The following is a 22,654-nucleotide window of genomic DNA, read 5'->3' as shown; positions in this document are numbered from 1 at the left end:
AGGTGTTCATGAAAAAATAGTATTTAAAAGGTATGTAAAATCTATGTGTTTCAGTTTACTATTGTGACATCATACTAGCTATTCTGTTCTGTTAACTATATTTCAAGTAATGGGTAAAGTTCTTGTACAAATAATCTTAACATACTAAACATACAAATTGAAGGAAAACTCAAAAAGACAAGGTGGCATTTTTGTAATTATCAATAACTATCAAAGTTACTCTACAAATATACCTAAAAAAACCTAACCACTCCCCCCACCCTCAAAAAAAACCTAAACCCCCCCCCCCCACCCCCCAAAAACCTAAAAAAAACCTACCCCCCCACCCCCCAAAAACCTAAAAAAACCTAACCCCCCACCCCCAAAAACCTAAAAAAAAACCTAACCCCCCCCCCCCCCCAAGCTAAAATGCTAAAAACTAAACCCCCTAAAAAACCTAAAAAAATCTAAAAAAAAAAAAAAACACAAATTATTTTATTTTATTTTTTTAACATTTTTTATTAAAAAAATCGCTACTTTTAGTAGCAGCCAAAAAAAAAAATTTTTTTTTTTTTTGCTAACGAAATGTAGCGATTTTTTAATAAAAAATGTTAAAAAAAAAATTTGTGTTTTTTTAGGTATTTTTGGTTGTAACTTTGATAGTTGGTGGTGATTACAAAAATGCCACCTTGTCTTTTTGGGTTTTCCTTCAATTTGTATGTTTAGTATGTTAAGATTATTTGTATTTGATCTTTTGCCTTCAAGTAATAATGAATGTGGGCATATTTTTTTAATTTTTTTGCTTATTATGATGCTTAAAATGACTTAATGCATAATGAGGGTCTGTCAGGTCGACTTGTGTTACACGGATTAGGACGAAACTTCTAGTTAGTTCATGCACTCATGGCTAAATTACGGGTTTGTTTACCCAACCAGTCCAAATTGTAAACCCAGCCGTGAAAACTGGTTTTAAACTATAAACTCAACCGTATTACTATTCACCTGACCGGTTTTAAACTATAAACTGAACCGTATTACTATTCACCTGACCAAACGAACCGTTTTAGCTTAAGTCAGTTATACATCTTTTTAAACATCCCTTCTGAACAAGGAGGGCTACTTTGTTTATGTTACAAACCGCCATAACATTTTTACATTCAATCCGAGTGAAGCGATTATTGTTTAGCTTACGTGGCTTCCGATTTTTCTCTTAAAACCTTCTTCCTGTAATTTTGGAATATCTTACATTTTGGACGGAGCAGAATTCAATAATCACTTGCGGAATATGTAGCAGCATCATGCTCAAAATGATGCATCATTTACAAACTGGAACTTAAGAAAATAATCATAAAAATAATCACTCAATGAGTATGCATGAAGCACCAGTGGTCTAGTGGTAGAATAGTACCCTGCCACGGTACAGACCCGGGTTCGATTCCCGGCTGGTGCATCTTTGCAATGAAGAAGTTGCGCTCGTTGTGATGTTGGGTCATCACGCCTGTTCGATCTTTCGAATAATGGAGCGAATCTGAGCATTTCTAACTTTTTGGTTACTGAACTTAGTCTAAACGGGTCCAGATTAGTTTCGGGTGGAACTCATAAACACGTTTAGTTAATCAAACTAATTAGGCCAGCTTCACAGGTTAATGAGTTTATAAAGTTTGCTTTATAGTTAGCATACCTGTTTTATACATATTTGTATTTGCAAATTTGCAATTTAGAGTGTTGATAGCCTAATAAAATAAACTGCTTTTCATATTTAAGGAGCATGTTCAGTTCAACCCGCAAATACTTGGGTCGTGTTCATGTGTCTTAACACAATTTTTGAATTTGTATCATATGTGGGTTCAGGTAGAGTTTCCGAAAACATGTTAGATTTAAACTGTCAACCCACAAACATGCCCATGTAACACACTCTTCTTACGTACTATTTGATGAAACAGATTACAAAATGCATTGCACTGCTATTTTACCAGATTATATGTTTGAAGCATCATGCTCAAAAATCAAAATGATGCATCATTTCCAGGCTGGAGCTTAAACAACCACTCAGAAAATAACTCAAAATAATAATAATCATACCCAAAACAGAATATAACGATTCGTCCCACATCGGCTGAAAGATGAAGCTGTGGATGGTATGTATAGCCGGGCTGAGCAATGTTTATCGTCCCTTCGGGGACATCCGATAAAATTGGAACGATACAGAGAAGATTAGCATGGCCCCTGCGCAAGGATGACACGCACAAATCGAGAAATGGTCCAAATTTTTTTCCCAATCGTTTTCTCGTTTGGTACGTCAGCGGCACTGTTGTGAGCACCTATTGTTACACGGGTTCATGGATCGCATTTTTATTGATTCTTCATCTGTTTTGAGTTTATATCCGCCAATTCTGGCAACTCTCATACTCCTTGACTCCATAAGTTTTGTATAGGAAGAGTCAAAATCTGATACGAACCGAATCGTTTTTCAAATGGTCCAAGAAAAAAAGGTAGAAGTTTGAGAGAATTGATAGACTTTTAGAAGAGATTCAACTTATCAATTTCATTCCTAATAATCTCAAAACACCTACTGCCATTATATAGGCTGTACATAAGTTGATAAAACTAGTAAATAATCTAACCACCCACTAACCCATTATCTACTACTAAACTAACAAATAAAAGTAATACATGCAGATATAAGTAAACTTAAATAATGTAAATGCATGATGGGCCACTACGTGGGTTTCAATGTTTCATGGCACACATCAAAATCCTACGTAAGATAAACATATTATATTCTGCATTCCACAGACCACATAAAAGCTTTATGGAGTGTAGACGTAGGTGAAATTGGCAAAAAAAAAAAAAAAAAATTATGGGTTGAGGTGAATTTTTGGAGGGGAAAACTAGGGTTGTAATTATGTCAGGTTGGCTGATTTAACGTAATGAGCCCAAACATGATCATATATTGATACATGCCAACATAACCCCTAACTGGGACACACTTAAAATCGTATAACCCGAGCATGACCTATCTAAGGCATAACACACTTATTTGAACAGATCAGATTAGTTGATGGGTTGTAAATATGTTGATAAGAAATTTCAGTCTTTGAGAACTGTATTGAATCTGGGTGCAATTCCTTTTTCTGGATCTTATGATGATTTATTTGAATGAATCCGGTCAAATATTAGCCTCCGCAAACGTGATAACCACTACACCACAGAAACATCTTATGTCTATTATTAGCAGCCATCTGTTTTAAAATGTAAGTTAACAAAATTCTAGTGAAGCAGCCATGGTTGCATTTTGAGGAGGTATTTATGAAAAATTAATATTTAAAAGGTATGTAAAATCTGTGTTTCAATTTTATAGTTTATTATTGTGACATCATACTAGCTATTCTATTCTGTTAACTATATTTCAAGTAATAAATCTGGCCAATTTATTTGCTTAGTAACAAATTATGATGCTTAAAATGACTTACAATAATTATGATTAAAAAATGCGTAACAACAATGATGATTATAAGCAATTGCCATGATATCTGGTTGAATTCCAAACTGAACACCCTTATTTACTTATGCTTTAGGTTACATTTGTTCATGTCAGATTGCATGCTTTTGTACACTAGGTAACTGTTATGATAAATTTATGGTAAATACAGAATTGTTGATTAGACTGCTTAACGAGATGCTGTCAGGTCGACTTGTGTTACACGAACTAGGACGGAAACTTCTAGCTAGTTCATGCACTCGTGACAAAATGAGGGGTTTGGTAATGGGTCAAAGCAGGTTAAACGGGTCTGGCAATCTGATTGAATCAATAATTTTCTTTTAACAAAAAATTGTGTCAAATATGCTTTATAAAGTCATTTGCTGAAAATATAAGGTATTTACGGAATTGTTATTTATTTTGCTTAGCAATTATGTGTTGAATATGATTTCAGAACTATGTCTGAACAATAACATAATGTTTCATTATCAATCATTTTATCCTACTTACTCTAACTGGCCTCTTTCTCGTCAGTCTGTTGTTTCAACATTGAAGCATTTCCATCATACATGCAGTTTGATTTAAAGAGACGCAATTAAGCTCACATAAAAATATCACGTCTGACTCAGTTCGTCCCACATCGGCCCAGAGATGAAGTTGTGGCCGGTATGTATAACCAGGCTGAGCAGACTTTTCTGTCCCCTAGGGGACATCTGATAAAATTGGAACGATACAGAGAAGATTAGCATGGCCCCTGCGCAAGGATGACACGCACAAATCGAGAAATGGTCCAAATTTTTTTCTTCTTTTTCTCGTTTCATACTTCTTCGTCATGTTTCCATCGACACTGTTGTGAGCACCCTATTGTTATACTGGGTTCACGGATTGAGAAATGGTCCAATTTTTTTTTTCAAAACTAATCTCTTTTTTTAATGAACTTCCGGCTTCTATGTATAGCCGAGCTGAGCAATGGTTATCGTTCCTTCGGAACCATACATAGAAGATTAGCATGGCCCTTCCACAAGGATAACACCCATAAATCGATAAATGGTCCAAATTTGTGTTTAATCGACTTCTCCGGTGGTTGTCTTCCCCAAAACCGTAGTTTCAAAATGAAATATTTAAAATCTATATCGAATCTGTATGCAATCACATAAGATCAGATGTCTGCATATTTTTGTTTAGTAGTTTGTTTTTCTGCTTCTGTCGATAACTGAAGTTGGTGCAATAGCTTTTTTTTGTAACAGCAAAAACAAAAAAAGTATTTCTAGATGTTCCTGCCCGGGATCGAACCGGAGACCTTTTGCGTGTAAAGCAAACGTGATAACCACTACACCACAGAAACATCTTATGTCTGTTATTAGCTGATGAAAATATTTTGGTGCATTAGCTTTTAATAACAGCAAAAATATAAAAACAATTAATGTTCCTGCCCGGGATCGAACCGGAGACCTTTTGCGTGTAAAGCAAACGTGATAACCACTACACCACAGAAACATGACATGTTAGCTATTGTCTAAAGTTATCTCAAATAGAAATATAATCGATGATTTTACATTAATATTTGATCATGTGGAACTCTGATGAAACAATGTACCGCACGATCGTTTTTCTACATGTTTGAGACTAAAATAAATGATTTCTACTTTAGCCATAAAAGAAATTTCGTGATTGGGTTAAGCTAACTTTAAGTCACTTGTAGTTTCTTAATTTGATTTCGTAAAGTTATTATTAACATTTAAAAATTATCTCCTCCACTTTCACATGCATGCTTTCCAATCCAAAAACTGTTTGTGACTACGCAAGGCCAACCCTATTTTTTTAAAACTGTTGCTCGTTAGTTTTTTTTATAATACCTAAATATGCAATTGCGTTAAAAAAATCTTCATATTCCGATATAAGTTTTATTTAAAACGAAAATGTATTCTAAATAGTGGTATGATGATAAAATGAGTTGGTACCAACCGAACAACCCAACACCCGGTATCGGTGTTATCAAAGCGGGTATCGATATTCATTTTTATGGTTTTAAATAGAAGTAAAACACGACTTTTTTTTTGAGTTACATCAACAACTTTTGGGTAATAAATCATTGTAAATATTTATACCAACTCGGTTCGTCACCTTACCGTTATTTCGAATACAACTCTTTTTCAAATAAAATTTATATTAACTTCAAGAAGAGTCTTCTTAACTTTTTTTAAAGTTTTAACAACTGTCTTAACTTCCTTTCTATTTTCTAATTTTTTTTAGTTTCAATTACACAACTTATCCTACAAATAATATACGTATTTAACCTATTAGTTTTACTTATTTCTTATGCTGGGTGGTGTTTATACCGCCACGCTAGCGCCACATCATATAGGTGGCTTTAAAGCCCCTTCCTTTAACATCTTTGCAATGGTTTAAAGCCCTGTCATCATTACCTAATTATTTTTTTAATTTAATTTAAACATTGTTAATTTAAATTTAAATAACACAAATAAAATATAACAAACATAATTTTAATACAAAAAATGTACAATGTCACTTAAAAAAATACAAAGTTACTTAAAAAATACAAACCTAAAAATTAACTAAATTTTAAACTTAAAACTAAATCTTCACTCGTCATCGTCTCCCTGTCCACGATTAACCATAGGTGCAATTAGAATTATAAACTTAATTATTATTGTATATTTGTATTTATTAGGATGTTTAGTTTATTACGTAACTTATTATCGAACCGAGATGACGAATTGGTGGCACCGTTTTATATAACGGTTATTCCCGCCAAATCCTACAACCGTCATCCTCATATGTATATATATGTATTAACCGACAAACTGATTTCGGTACCAAGAAGATATTCATAATATCATTCCAATTCTTTTGTATACCCTCTGTACAAACACACACACGAATACGATGACGATGATGATATCGGCTTTCGCTAATATAGTGGTATCAGAGCCACGGTGGGAAATCGATGAAGATCGATTGATATCATACGATTCCGGGCACATCCGGATGAAGAACAAAAACAGAGGATACGGAGACGGAGACGAAGAACGCGAAATCGAGTTAATGGAACGAGAACGGGAATGGTTGGAAATCGGAGAATTACGATCAGAATTACAACATCCCGAGAATAGACGGCTGATAAAGATGAACAGCGGACAAGGAAACGGGCGAGAAATTAACAACGATCCCGATTATATAAGTCTGCGATTACGCGCGAGTGCAATCCTGAAACGAGAGATTTCAATAATGGAATTGCAATACGAAATTTCATTACTGGAATGCGAATCGGGACGTCACGAAGATAACGAAGATGCAGGCGAAGTAATAACACGGATAGAAGATAATCAATGTTACAAGAAATTGAATTCGAAAAACAGGATAAAGAAGAAGACGATCCCGAAAGAAATGAGATAGCCTGTGAAGATGTTCTGAATAAAAGGAATAAGATCAAATCAAGAATTAGAGAACAAGAAACTGAAGAAAACAATCATGAATTGCAAGTCTCTATTATGGAGAATGTATTCATGCATCCAAAAAAAAGAAATAGAGACTCAGTGATACACTTTAGCGACAAAGAAAGGAAGGCTTTAGTGACAGAAGAAGGATTTTACACGACAGAAGGACGATTAGCAATGAAATGGGAATTTATGAGGCTGATGTATGCAATATATTTAAATGTTTTAGTTTATTACTATAAGTTTAAATTTACTCAGACAAGAGTGCATGAGAAAGAGATAATGAAGAAGGTGATGGATCCGAGAAAAAGCCGAAGTCAAGATGATGAAATCCAAGGCACTGTTGCGGATCAAACGGAGAGGAACACAAGGAGTGACAGTGCTGCTGAACATGAAGGAGAACATTATGCATATTATGAAGGCAATGACTGGAAGGGAATGGAAAAGCATCACAAGCGGCGCAAATTTGATTTTAAACAAGTCAAGAAGGCTGTGGAGGAAGCACGCAACAGTAAACCAATACATTACTCTAAACCTAATTAAGTTTAGGGGTGTGTATTAGAATTATAAACTTAATTATTATTGTATACTTGTATTTATTAGGATGTTTAGTTTATTACGTAACTTATTATCAAACCGAGATGACGAATTAGTGGCACCGTTTTATATAACGGTTATTCCCGCCAAATCCTACAACCGTCATCCTCATATGTATATATATGTATTAACCGACAAACTGATTTCGGTACCAAGAAGATATTCATAATATCATTCCAATTCTTTTGTATACCCTCTGTACAAACACACACACGAATACGATGACGATAATGATATCGGCTTTCGCTAATAGGTGCTCGGTCAGATCAGCTCGAAGGTTATGATGTGTGTCCCTGTCACGTATCCTCGCTCGGACAGCTTTTTTCTGAGCGTAGGTTAGTAGTGGGTTCGTCAGTTGGTTACCTTCATCATACTCGACACAAAAGGTTCTGACTGAGTCCTCGAATATCGTGTTATGCAAGATGATGCACGTATACATGATGTTTCTCATTTTACTCTTTTCAAGTATCCTCGATGGTTGAGCAATGATAGATCATCTCTTTTTAATACACCAAAAGCCCGCTCGACAACTTTTCTTGCCGACTCATGTTTTTTTTTGTAATACCAAAATAATCATTCATTAAATGATCATGAGCACCTAACCGATCTCGTTCAAGAGGCGTTTGTCTACACATGTTGTAGACGATTCGGCTTCTTCTCGCAAATACTGAATCGCCTCCTGAGTCACTGCGATTTCTATATCGTCGATCACTCCCTCTGACGAAGAGCCAGACGAATCGGATAAAAAGAGTCTGATGATATTTTTATAAAATGATTGGAGGGAATTTGTAGGTTATAGTGAATGAAGTTTGTGATTGGTTTGAGTAATATATGTATATATAAAATAAAAATTTTAATTTTTTTAACATATGATGGGAAACGGTCATCTTTGACCCATCTTCTTTGATTTCTGCTCGTCACACCTATTATGTGGCTAACGATACGATGGATACCCCCTCCCCTAGCGCCCAGGAAATGGGTTAGGGGCGCCATGGGGCGCCAACGATGGTGAGGTGGCACGGGGCACTGAGCCACACTGTCTGGTCTTATAACTTTCATTCGTTAGTTTTTTTTATAAAAACTAAATACGCGGTTGTATTAAAGTTTTTACCTACATTATACAAATTTTATTTAAAGTGGAGTTGTATTCAAAATAATGGTATGGTGACGAACTGACCCAGTACCGAGTAACCAACATTAATACTGGTATCGTTGTTCATTTTTATGGTTTTTAATCGATGTAAAATACGAATTATATTTTTTAAGTTACATCAATTAACTTTTGTGTAATAAACCATTGTAAATACTACTATATCGACCCGGTTCGTCACCATACCAATATCTCGAATACAACTTAATTTTAAATACAATTTATTTCAGAACAACGAGAAAAATAATTAAAAGCAAACATGTATCACTAGTTTAACCTATACGAGTGTTCGTGCCAAACATGTAGCGATATTGTAGTTTTCGATCCACGTAAAACAAGTGTCAATATCTTTTAGGCATATTGCAACTTAAATTTTTAGGTTTTCTCTTTTGTTACTATAGCGAGTACCAGTACCATAATGAGCCAAACCAATACCAATACCAATTGAATTTCCGTCGCAACCCACGGAAAAATGTACTAGTTTTTTACATAGCAGTTTTTAAAACTGGTATGGACAATGACTTGTGAAAAGTTTTAATACTTCATTAAGAAAACAAAACATTCATTAAAGGAATCTCAAACAAATATTATAATTATTTTGTTAAAAAAATTAAACACCCACATTCCACGTAGAAGTTTGAATTTGGTCAAAAGTCAAACTTTGAACAAAATAATACACTTCTATCATGATCAAGGGTTTGTCACATTCATCACTATACAACTATATATTGATAGACAACATGACCATCACTTTTTATACCTAATCAAAAATCAAACATTAGGTGAAGAAGCTAAGAAAGTTTTGTGGTTAAATGGCAGAACTACAAATAACTTCTAATGATAAAAAACTTACCAGGGCGGAGGTTGTCGTTGGTACGACCTCGGCAAAGTGGTGTTCCCACCTACACTCGAACTGGTTCTCACATGCTAAATCTAGGGTGTTAAACAATCGAAATGACAATATGGTGATGGTGCCATCACAACAAGATGATGGGTCCGAATCCGGTGATAATTGTGATGCTTGTATCCCTATTTTATATGATTGTGTCGTGTGTCTTTGTGAAGTAGCACCAGAAGATAGTGGGTCCAAAAGGCTCACCAACTGTGAGCATGGAGTCCAGTTCCATGATGGGTGCATTAAATCATGGTTGAAGGACCATCCAACATGTCCCTTGTGTCGGAGTCATGTTTCTCGACCGGTTCATCTCCGGCTAAAGGCATACTTGTTAAAGCTCGGGGATGATATGGTCTGCTATTGCAACAATGCTCTTGACAATGTGGCTACGTTCATTGGAGATTGTGACGAGTCCTAAACATGCTAATTCACATGTTGCAATTATTTCATTTATTCATTGTAAATTAAAAGACATAAGTAGTTGATGACCTCACACTTCATTGCAGATTATGCTATTTTTAATGGGTGAACAATGTAAAGAGTAATTTAGTTTATTCATATAGTTCGTAACAATTCAATGGTTCATTAGTTTCATTTGTGTTTTTTTTATTGTCCCATGTCTACTTTTTAAGGTTTTTTTTATACACGTAAAACACGATTTTATTTTTTGAGTCGCATGATATAACTTTTGTGTAATAAAACCATTGTAAATATTATTATACCAACTTCATTTGTTACCGTTATTTCAAATACAACTCTCTTCGAATATAAATTATATATACTTCATGATCAGAGTTATTTTTTTAATTCAATTAATAGTTGTCTTGAGTTTCTTTTTTACTTTCTAACTTTTAAGTTTCAATTACACACCTTATACTACATATAAGATACGTTTGTAACTAAATGGTTTTACTTTTTTTATTACTATCATCCGTTAGTTTTTTGTTTATAAAAACTAAATACGCGGTTGTGTTAAATTTTTTTCTCTACATTCCGATATAAATTTTATTTAAAACGGAGTTGTATTCAAAATAACGCTATAGTGAGGAACTGAGTCGGTACTGAGGAAACAAGATCGGTACTTGTATCAGTGTTATTAAATTCGGTATCAATATTTGCTTTTATGTTTTCGATCGATATAAAAACAACTTTTAATTTTTGAGTTACATCATACAACTTTTGTGTAATAAAACCATTGTAAATATCACTATATCGACTCAGTTAGGTCACGGCACCAATATTTGGAAAAAAAAAACTCTTTTTCAAATAAAATTTATATCAGCATGGCGGGAAAAAAAATCAAAAGCAACCGCGTATCATGACTTTAATCTATGCAATTGTTGGTACCGTACCGATACTGATAATATAGTTTTTGATGAATCTAAACTAATGTCAATATCTTTTTGGCATATCATAACTTTAGTTTGTTCTCTTTCGGTTGCTATATCGAGTACCGGTACCGTAAAAAACCAAACCAATAACAACTAGATTTCTGCTGCAATCCGCGGAAAGTTATACTAATTTAATACTTCAAAATTATGAGAAAAAAGTTTAATACTTCAAAATTACGTGGAAAAAAATCTATTAAACGAATAGTATTGTAATTCTTTTATAATAAAAAATAAGCAGCCACATTCCGCATAAGTAGAAATTTGGTCAAAGGTCAAACTTTGAACATGAAGATACACTTCTATCATGGTCAATGGTTGAAGAATCTATATTTTGTCACATTCATCATTATACAACTATATATTTGTAGACAATATGACATTCACCTTTTATACCCAATCAAAAATCAAGCACTAGGTGAAGACACTAAGAAAGTTTTGTGGTTAAATGGCAAAACTACAGATAACATCTAATGAATAAAAAAACTTTCCATGGCAAAGGCAGTCGGTGGTATGACCTCGGCAAAGAGATGTTCCCGCCTACACTCGAACTGGTTGTCATGCTAAATCAAGGGCATTAAATAACCGAAATGACAACATAGTGATGGTGCCATCACAACAAGACGTTGGGTCCAACGCTGGTGATAATTGTGATACTCGTATGCCGATTATATATGACTGCGTGGTGTGTCTTTGTGAAGTAGCACCAGAAGATAATGGTCCAAAAGCCTCACCAATTGTGAGCATGGGGTCCGGTTCCATGATGGATGCATTGAGTCATGCTTAAAGAACCATCCAACATGCCCCTTGTCCCGGAGTCATGTTTCTCGACCAATTTGTCTCGAGTTAAAGACATACTAGTTAAAGCTCAAGGATGATATGGTCTCCGACTACAACAATGCTCTTGACAATGTCTCTACCTCCATTGGAGATTGTGATGACTCCTGAATATGCTAATTCATATGTTACGATTGTTTCATTCATTCATTGTAAATTAAAATACATAAACTAGTTGATGACCTCGCGCACTTCATTGCAGACATGCTATTTTTAATGGATGAACGATGTAAAGAGTAATTTAGTTTATTCATACAGTCCGTAACAAATCAATGGTTCATTAGTTTCATTTGTGTTTTTCATTGTCCCATGTCTACTTTTAAGTTTTTTTATATATGTAAAACATGATTTTATTTTTTGAGTCGCATGATATAACTTTTGTGTAATAAAACCATTGTAAATATTACTATACCGACTCCATTCATTAAGTTAGCATTATTTCAAATACAACTCTTTTTCAAATAAAAATTATATATACTTCCTGAACAGAGTTGTCTTGACTTTTTTAAGTTTCAATTAACAGTTGTCTTGACTTTCTTTTTTAAATTCTAAGTTTTAAGTTTTAGTTACACACCTTATACTACAAATAATACACGTTTTTAATCAAATAGTTTTTTATTACTTTCGTCCGTTAGTTTAGTTTTTCGTTTGTAAAAACCAAATACGCGGTTGCGCTAATTTTTTTCTCTACATTCCGATATAAATTTTATGTAAAAAAGAGTTGTATTCGAAATAATGGTATGGTGACAAACTGAATCGGTATCGACGGAACACCACCGGTATCGGTATCAGTGTTATCAAATTGGGTGTCAGTATTTGCTTTTATGTTTTCGATCGATGTAAAACACGACTTTTATTTTTTAAGTTACATCACACAAATTTTATGTAATAAAACCATTGTAAATATCACTATATCGACTTAGGTGCTGTTTGTTTTTTCTGCAGGAAAAGGGCTGCAGTCTGCGGACCACATCTGCAGGCATCTGCAGGAGAAGAGGTGGACCAAAGGTCTGCAGTCTGCAAGGAGAAGAGTGTTTGTTTTACATATAACCCTTCTCTTCTCTTCTCTTCTCACACACATAAACACACACAACACCTCATCTCTCTCTCTGCCTTTCATCTACCACCACCACAACCACCGCCACCACCTCATCTACCACCACCACCACAACCGTCACAACCACCATCACCACCGAACACTGTCACACCCCCAAAAACCACATGCGGAACACCACCGCTTGGAGGCGTGACCGACCAGGATCCAGCCACCAATTATACTGAGCATTGATTTAATAGTAGTAATATTTGCTATCCAAAGTAGTTAGCAACATCGTAGTTTAAGTTCGATAATTAGTTTAACAAAACAGCGGAAGCATAAACCAAATAGTTTTAAAGATGGTTCTTAGTTCAAGATAATTAAACCCAACACACGGGTTTTGACGAACACTACACATCCCCAAGCAGCAGCTCCTCAGTCACTGGTTACCTGCAAAGCATGCAGTAAGGGGTCAACAATAATGCTGAGTGAGTTCACTAGTTGTCCAGTTTTAGTTTACCAAAAACTTAAGTTGTTTAGATAAAGCATTTATAATCACGTTGTGGGGAGCTACCCCATCTGTAAGCTCACTAAACTGTAGATACCGAAACTGTTGACGGAAAGTTGTTGTGCCCCGAGTCAATGTCTATCGTCATTGACCAAGATGCAAGGTCTACTAGTTCACGCCCGATCTCCCCCGGTCACGGTGTGAGGTTGTCAAACCTAATAGCGCTATCAACTAATAACCCGTTCGCCCCCGGCGATTAATCGGTACTGTAAGCAGGGACTTAAAGTGATAGAGTTTCGTTTAGCATGGCTAGTTGTGATTTATAAATAATATCCAAACGTATCTCCCCCGGAGATAGTAGTTACCCATTCTGATTTCCCCCGGAAGTAATGGTTCGAAAGTGTTTTTCCCAAGGTTGGTAGTTTGTCCGTGTCCCTCCACGGGACACATGCTTTTAGTGTGTGAACTCACCTTGGGTTGCTCGGCAGATTAGGTTACTTTGTCAAACACGCTGGTCACCACGTCCTAGCATGGTCACCAGTAGGTCAGGTTTGGTATACAAGCATTCACGTATAATCTACGCATAACTAACACGTAGCATGCAAACAAACAGACATGGGGTTATTGGGCCGGCCCTAATATTTACACAATCAAACAGCAACACATAGTCCAGTCAACAGGTAGCCCATATTAAACACATTATGGCCCAATAACCAAAGTGGACAGCCCAGTCGCAACAAGGTGGTCTCGAGTCGCAACCAGGAGGTCTCGGCTTGTGCTGGCTGGTTTCGAGTGGTGCAGGCTTGACTCGCAACCTCAGAGGTTCCGAGTATGGTCTCGAGTCGCAACCGTTGCGGTCTCGAGTTGTCACGCTGTGGTTTCGAGTCGCAACCGTTGTGGTCTCGAGTCGCAACCGTTGCGGTCTCGAGTTGTCACGCTGTGGTTTCGAGTCGCAACCGTTGTGGTCTCGAGTCGCAACCGTTGCGGTCTCGAGTCGCAATGCTGTCCTTGTCTTGTTCACGTGCAGATTCAGATATAGTCAGCCTAATGGTACTAAGCATCAGGCCCAAATCAGGAAACAACCAATAGGATTTAACTAACAACTTACCCAAACTATCTATTAATCAATTATGGATCAAATCATAAGGGTTTTCACATATTCAAGTATCATTCAATCATGTTCATAACAAGTTCATCATTTTAGGGTTTTCACTTTAACATGATCATACATTTTTATGAACCAAAATCACATATTTTAACAAGATCATCATGCAAGAACAAAGAAACATACATTTTGTAACCTTAAACATGTCTTGATTGGTTTAAACATCCCTAAAATATCATTCTTTTATTTATTTTGATCATTTTGCAAGACAGCAACATGGAAAGGTTCATACACCCACAACCATTCACAATTCATACAAATCATGCAAAAGATTTCTAACTATTATTCTTTTAGTTCATCAAACACATATGATCTACACATTTTACATTACTAACCGGTTGTGAAGAAGGTGCCGAAACAAAGGAAAGGAACCGAGAAAATGAAGTGTCCGAGTGATGATGATCTTGACCGTGTTTCTTGTGAGATCCGAGCTTGAACCGAGAGTTGGAAGAGAATGGGGTGTTGTTTGGGGTTTCTAGTGAGAGAGAAAGGTGTGTGTGTGTTGGTAACTAATGAATGAAGAATGAGGGGAAGTTGGGATTTATATATAAGGGATCTCGAGTTGGGCTTGGGGGTTTCGGCCCAAACGGTTTCGGCTCAAGAGGCCCACTCGAGACCGAGTGGCCCACTCGAGTCATGGTCTCGACTCACTAGTATATTCGCATAAAAAAATATATATAATACATACATACAACACATATCATGCAAAAAGTCACGTTTCCATTTAATAATATATATATACACAATGATAATACAAAATGTTCGCTCGGAAAAACCTAGAGTGTCACATTATCCCCAAGTTTTAAGAACTTTCGTCCCGAAGGTTAAGGCAGCCACTGTCAAGCTAGTGTGTTTCAACGGGGTGTCACATCATCCCCCCGTTAGTTTGGAATTTCGTCCCGAAATTCGGTTGTAGCTTCAGTGCTGGGGGTTTCGTTTGGGAACAACTGGGGATACTTGCACTTCATCTGCTCTTCCCGCTCCCAGGTAAACTCTGGGCCACGTCGTGAGTTCCAACGAACTCGCACGAGAGGTATTTGGCTACGTTTGAGGGTTTTGATCTCTCGATCCGTGATCTCAATCGGCTCCTCAGTAAAGTGTAGCTGTTCATCAATAGTGAGTTCCTTGAAGGGAATTATGAGTGTTTCATCTGACAGACACTTCTTCAGATTAGACACGTGAAAAACATTGTGCACTGCACTCAGCTCTGCAGGCAGGTTCAATCTATAAGCAACCTTACCGATTTTCTCGGTAATTTCGAATGGTCCAACATATCGCGGGTTCAGCTTGCCCCGTTTACCGAAACGAACCACACCCTTCCAGGGTGAGACTTTAAGTAGAACCCGGTCCCCGACCTGGAATTCTAGCGGTTTCCTACGCTTATCAGCGTAGCTTTTCTGACGGTCACGAGCTTCCGCCATGCGTTGCCTGATCTGGGCAATCTTTTCCGTCGTATCTACCACCAGTTCTGGGCCTGTGATTTGACTGTCACTGACTTCCGCCCAGCAAAGAGGTGATCGGCATTTACGACCGTACAATGCCTCAAAAGGTGCCGCCTGAATGCTAGTGTGGTAGCTGTTATTGTAGGAGAATTCCACCAGCGGTAGATGCTTGTCCCAATTCTTGCCAAAATCGATCACACATGCTCTAAGCATGTCTTCCAAGGTTTGGATGGTGCGTTTAGACTGCCCATCCGTTTGTGGGTGATAAGCGGTGCTCATGTCCAAACGTGAGCCAAAGGATTTGTGCATAGCTTGCCACAACTCGGAAGTAAAACGAGCGTCTCGGTCGGAAATAATGGAAGTTGGCACCCCGTGTCTCGAGACTACTTCCTTTAAATAGATTTCTGCCAAGGTAGAAAACTTGTCTGTTTCCTTAATGGCCAGAAAGTGTGCAGACTTAGTCAATCGGTCTACTATCACCCAAATAGTATCATTTCCGCGTTGGGACCTAGGTAGCCCCGTAACAAAATCCATGGAAATTTGTTCCCATTTCCACTTCGGGATTTCTGGTTGCTGGAGTAGGCCTGCTGGTTTCTGATACTCAGTCTTGACTCTTGCGCAGGTCAAACATTTGCTAACGTATGCTGCTATGTGGGCTTTCATGCCAGGCCACCAGTAAGTGGTCCTTAAGTCGTGGTACATCTTATCTGAACCAGGATGTACTGAATAACGGGACTTATGGGCTTCGTCCATCACAAGCTCTCGTAGATCTCCGTAAAGTGGGACCCAAATGCGCCCTGCCACATAGTAAGCACCGTCTTCTTTTTGTTCTAGTCGTTGCCTCGATCCTCGCAGGGACTCAGCCCTGATGTTTTCCGGTTTCAGAGCTTCAGTCTGAGCATTTCGAATCTGGGTGGGGAGGTTAGACTGGATGGTAAGTTGTAACGCTCGCACGCGCTTGGGTGTAGTGTCTTTTCGGCTGAGGGCGTCTGCCACAACATTGGCCTTGCCCGGATGGTACTTGATGGCGCATTCATAATCATTCAGGAGTTCGACCCATCGACGTTGTCGCATGTTTAATTCCTTTTGCTTGAAGATATGCTCAAGACTCCTGTGATCGGTGTAAATGGTGCACTTGGTACCGTACAGGTAATGTCTCCATATCTTAAGCGCAAAGATCACTGCTCCTAGTTCCAAGTCGTGCGTAGTGTAGTTCCTTTCGTGCGTCTTAAGTTGTCGAGAAGCGTAAGCAATAACTTTGTCGCGTTGCATTAACACACAACCGAGCCCATGGATGGACGCATCGCAGTAAACCACAAAGTCGTCAGCGCCTTCAGGCAACGAGAGAATAGGAGCACTACAAAGGTTATCCTTTAGCTTCTGAAATGCGGTTTCCTGAGCTTCACTCCATCTATAAACCATACCCTTCTGAGTAAGAGCCGTGAGAGGCTGAGCGATCTTTGAGAATCCCATGATAAATCTTCGACAGTATCCCGCTAGTCCCAAGAATTGGCGGACTTCGGTCGGAGTCTTAGGGGTAGGCCAATTCTTTATTGAGTCGATCTTAGTTGGGTCGACGTGAATTCCATCCTTGTTAACCACGTTCCCAAGGAAATGGACTTCTCGAAGCCAGAAGTCGCATTTCGAGAACTTGGCATACAGTTGCTCATTGCGAAGGAGTTCGAGGATAAGGCGTAGGTGCTGTTCATGCTCTTCTTGACTTTTCGAGTAGATCAGGATGTCGTCGATAAACACAATCACGAATTTGTCGAGGTAAGGTTTGCACACTCGGTTCATGAGATCCATGAATACCGCGGGCGCGTTGGTCATTCCAAAGGGCATGACAAGGAATTCATAGTGACCATAACGAGTTCTGAATGCAGTTTTGGAGATGTCTTCATTACGGACTCTTAGCTGATGATAGCCCGATCGTAAGTCGATCTTAGAGTAGTAGCTCGATCCTTGCATCTGATCGAATAGGTCGTCGATTCGCGGGAGAGGGTAACGATTCTTGATGGTAACCTTGTTCAGTTCACGGTAGTCGATGCACATTCGGAACGTGCCATCCTTCTTCTTAACAAAGAGTACCGGTGCTCCCCAGGGTGATGAACTAGGGCGGATAAACCCTTTATCCAATAGTTCCTGTAGTTGAGTAGAGAGTTCCTTCAATTCTGCGGGGGCTAGTCGATAAGGCGCACGAGCTATGGGCGCTGCTCCGGGAGCTAGCTCGATTTGGAATTCGACCTGACGGTGGGGAGGGAGTCCAGGTAGTTCTTCAGGAAAAACCTCGGGGTAGTCACGCACCACTGGAAAATCTTCAATCCTCCTTTCCTTTTCCTGCGTGTTGGTGACAAGTGCTAAGATAGCGGTGTGCCCTTTTCGTAAACACTTCTGGGCCTTCAAGAATGAGATAACGCCTGAGATTTCTCCGCCTTTGCCACCTTGTATAACGAGGGGTTTGCCAGAACGGCGGGGAATACGAACTGCTTTCTCTTGACAGAGGATCTCAGCGCGATGCTTGGATAACCAATCCATACCGATGACGACGTCGAAGCTTCCAAGTGTAACAGGGAAAAGATCGATGCTAAACGTCTGACCAGACAGTTCTAGTTTGCAGCCTTTGATAACATGTGAGGCCTCGATGTTTCTACCATTAGCTAACTCGACGATATGATGAGAACTTAGTAACGAAAGCGGACGCTTAAGCTTCTTACTAATACGTAGGGACACATAACTAGCATCGGCTCCAGAATCAAATAATACAGAAACATAACAATCATCGAGTAGGAACTTACCCGCCACGACATTGGGGTCATTCCTCGCTTCTCCAACTCCAATCACAAAAGCCCTTCCCCTAGCACCATTCCCAGCATTGTTGTTCTGATCGTTGTTTCCAGCTCCCTGATTGTTGTTGCGGTTCTGGTTCAGTTCAGGGCAATTCTTCTTAAAGTGCCCCTCAGCTCCACACTGGAAACAACCCTTGGCGTTCCCGTGATGTTGTTGCTGCTGGTTCTGCCCCACGGGACGTGGACTCCTACAGTCCTTGGCCTCATGCCCCATCTTGTTACATCGCTGACACTGACTTTTCCCACAAGGCCCACTGTGATGTCGATTGCACTTGTTGCACTTGGGGTGGTTACCGCGATAGCCACCCTGTTGTTGAGTGCCCTTGTTGTTTTCAGTTTTCCTTTGCTGTGCTGGGGCCTGAGTGGGGTTAGCATCCTTGCTTTGATTTCCTTCCCACTTACGCTTGTTGTCACTAGAAGTTCCGACAGTAGCACTGATCCTTTTGGGCAACCTGCCCTCTTCTACGGCCTGGTCAGTAAGTTTGTGAGCAAGTCGAACGGTCGGCTGGATGGTAGTGAGGTTGGCTGCAGTCACATGGCTTCGAATTTCTGGAGCCAAACCCTTGACGTACAATTCGATTCTTCGATACATAGGCCGAGACATGTTTGGGCAAAGAGCAGCATAGTCATTGGACAGCTTGGTGTAGGTTTCAATCTCTGACCCAACCATCTTAAGCGCATAGTACTCGTTCTCAAGTTTGTGGATGTCATCTCGGTGACAGTACTCCTCCTTAATCATGTCCTTGAAATCCTCCCACGCAGTAGCATTAGCAGTTTCCAATCCAAACATCTGAATTTGCGCCTTCCACCAGGAAAGCGCGTTTCCTTCAAGCGTAGCAGTAGCAAACTTCACCCAATTCGCAGGGGGACACTCACAGACAGCAAAGACAGCTTCAACTTTCTCAATCCAGTGCAGAAGACCTATGGCACCCTCAGTGCCATTGAAAGGGAGAGGCTTGCAATCCATGAAAGTTTTGAAAGTACACACGGGTGGTTGCGCAGGTGCATGCTGACCTGTTCGTGAGAAGCGAAGCGTATTGACTTAGGGATAAAAGGCGTTGTGGCGGTAGGATCTAAGCATCCTAGGAATACGAGTTTACCTCCAGGGTGAGCTACGAAAGCTGCAGCCACCGTGTTAAGCAGGTTAGTGAATTGAGCCTGAGTCATGTTGATGTTTCCTCTTCCGCGTCCACTCATTGTCTTCATAATCAGAAAACATAGTATGAGTGTGATGTCGTAATGTAGCGAGAATGAGAGAGAAGAGAGAGGTGTATCTATCTAGTTAGGCACACTAGTACGTATAGCAAAACAGGAAACATAAGGTAAGCAAACAAGTAAACACTAGTCCGAGCTATGAGGTCTAATGTGTTGAGCCTTGCACTTGGAGTGTAGTGTCGTCGCGAGTCACAGGTTATAGTCTGGTTTTTCCCAAAAAGATTTTCCCTTTTTTTTTTTAAAACCAAGTTCACTATAACCAATGGCTCTGATACCAATCTGTCACACCCCCAAAAACCACATGCGGAACACCACCGCTTGGAGGCGTGACCGACCAGGATCCAGCCACCAGTTATACTGAGCATTGATTTAATAGTAGTAATATTTGCTATCCAAAGTAGTTAGCAACATCGTAGTTTAAGTTCGATAATTAGTTTAACAAAACAGCGGAAGCATAAACCAAATAGTTTTAAAGATAGTTCTTAGTTCAAGATAATTAAACCCAACACACGGGTTTTGACGAACACTACACATCCCCAAGCAGCAGCTCCTCAGTCACTGGTTACCTGCAAAGCATGCAGTAAGGGGTCAACAATAATGCTGAGTGAGTTCATTAGTTGTCCAGTTTTAGTTTACCAAAAACTTAAGTTGTTTAGATAAAGCATTTATAATCACGTTGTGGGGAGCTACCCCATCTGTAAGCTCACTAAACTGTAGATACCGAAACTGTTGACGGAAAGTTGTTGTGCGCCGAGTCAATGTCTATCGTCATTGACCAAGATGCAAGGTCTACTAGTTCACGCCCGATCTCCCCCGGTCACGGTGTGAGGTTGTCAAACCTAATAGCGCTATAAACTAATAACCCGTTCGCCCCCGGCGATTAATCGGTACTGTAAGCAGGGACTTAAAGTGATAGAGTTTCGTTTAGCATGTCTAGTTGTGATTTATAAATAATATCCAAACGTATCTCCCCCGGAGATAGTAGTTACCCATTCTGATTTCCCCCGGAAGTAATGGTTCGAAAGTGTTTTTCCCAAGGTTGGTAGTTTGTCCGTGTCCCTCCACGGGACGCATGCTTTTAGTGTGTGAACTCACCTTGGGTTGCTCGGCAGATTAGGTTACTTTGTCAAACACGCTGGTCACCACGTCCTAGCATGGTCACCAGTAGGTCAGGTTTGGTATACAAGCATTCACGTATAATCTACGCATAACTAACACGTAGCATGCAAACAAACAGACATGGGGTTATTGGGCCGGCCCTAATATTTACACAATCAAACAGCAACACATAGTCCAGTCAACAGGTAGCCCATATTAAACACATTATGGCCCAATAACCAAAGTGGACAGCCCAGTCGCAACAAGGTGGTCTCGAGTCGCAACCAGGAGGTCTCGGCTTGTGCTGGCTGGTTTCGAGTGGTGCAGGCTTGACTCGCAACCTCAGAGGTTCCGAGTCTGGTCTCGAGTCGCAACCGTTGCGGTCTCGAGTTGTCACGCTGTGGTTTCGAGTCGCAACCGTTGTGGTCTCGAGTCGCAACCGTTGCGGTCTCGAGTTGTCACGCTGTGGTTTCGAGTCGCAACCGTTGTGGTCTCGAGTCGCAACCGTTGCGGTCTCGAGTCGCAATGCTGTCCTTGTCTTGTTCACGTGCAGATTCAGATATAGTCAGCCTAATGGTACTAAGCATCAGGCCCAAATCAGGAAACAACCAATAGGATTTAACTAACAACTTACCCAAACTATCTATTAATCAATTATGGATCAAATCATAAGGGTTTTCACATATTCAACTATCATTCAATCATGTTCATAACAAGTTCATCATTTTAGGGTTTTCACTTTAACATGATCATACATTTTTATGAACCAAAATCACATATTTTAACAAGATCATCATGCAAGAACAAAGAAACATACATTTTGTAACCTTAAACATGTCTTGATTGGTTTAAACATCCCTAAAATATCATTCTTTTATTTATTTTGATCATTTTGCAAGACATCAACATGGAAAGGTTCATACACCCACAACCATTCACAATTCATACAAATCATGCAAAAGATTTCTAACTATTATTCTTTTAGTTCATCAAACACATATGATCTACACATTTTACATTACTAACCGGTTGTGAAGAAGGTGCCGAAACAAAGGAAAGGAACCGAGAAAATGAAGTGTCTGAGTGATGATGATCTTGACCGTGTTTCTTGTGAGATCCGAGCTTGAACCGAGAGTTGGAAGAGAATGGGGTGTTGTTTGGGGTTTCTAGTGAGAGAGAAAGGTGTGTGTGTGTTGGTAACTGATGAATGAAGAATGAGGGGAAGTTGGGATTTATATATAAGGGATCTCGAGTTGGGCTTGGGGGTTTCGGCCCAAACGATTTTGGCTCAAGAGGCCCAATCGAGACCGAGTGGCCCACTCGAGTCATGGTCTCGACTCACTAGTATATTCGCATAAAAAAATATATATAATACATACATACAACACATATCATGCAAAAAGTCACGTTTCCATTTAATAATATATATATACACAATGATAATACAAAATGTTCGCTCGGAAAAACCTAGAGTGTCACAAACACCCACCCCCGTCGCAACAACCACCACCACCACCACAACCACCCACCCCCGTCGCAACCACCACCACAACCACCCA

At 39.2% G+C, this 22,654-nt stretch overlaps 6 non-coding genes across 6 annotated transcripts; 4 read left to right on the top strand and 2 right to left on the bottom strand.

The window, feature by feature from the left end:
- The first annotated feature begins 1,358 nt into the window (after nt 1-1,358).
- TRNAG-GCC lies at nt 1,359-1,429 on the top strand. Its single transcript has one exon. It is a non-coding gene; the product is annotated as a tRNA-Gly (tRNA).
- A 719-nt stretch (nt 1,430-2,148) lies between these two features.
- On the top strand, nt 2,149-2,251 carry LOC118482981. Its single transcript, XR_004869409.1, has one exon. It is a non-coding gene; the product is annotated as a U6 spliceosomal RNA (small nuclear RNA).
- A 1,906-nt stretch (nt 2,252-4,157) lies between these two features.
- On the top strand, nt 4,158-4,260 carry LOC118483152. Its single transcript, XR_004869690.1, has one exon. It is a non-coding gene; the product is annotated as a U6 spliceosomal RNA (small nuclear RNA).
- A 157-nt stretch (nt 4,261-4,417) lies between these two features.
- LOC118483177 lies at nt 4,418-4,522 on the top strand. Its single transcript, XR_004869789.1, has one exon. It is a non-coding gene; the product is annotated as a U6 spliceosomal RNA (small nuclear RNA).
- Nucleotides 4,523-4,732: 210 nt separating this feature from the next.
- Nucleotides 4,733-4,805, bottom strand: TRNAV-UAC. Its single transcript has one exon. It is a non-coding gene; the product is annotated as a tRNA-Val (tRNA).
- A 79-nt stretch (nt 4,806-4,884) lies between these two features.
- On the bottom strand, nt 4,885-4,957 carry TRNAV-UAC. Its single transcript has one exon. It is a non-coding gene; the product is annotated as a tRNA-Val (tRNA).
- Between the last annotated feature and the right edge of the window lie 17,697 nt (nt 4,958-22,654).

This window comes from Helianthus annuus, chromosome 1, assembly GCF_002127325.2.
Source record: "Helianthus annuus cultivar XRQ/B chromosome 1, HanXRQr2.0-SUNRISE, whole genome shotgun sequence".
Lineage (NCBI taxonomy): Eukaryota > Viridiplantae > Streptophyta > Magnoliopsida > Asterales > Asteraceae > Helianthus > Helianthus annuus.
This window is presented reverse-complemented; position numbering and strand designations above follow the sequence as displayed.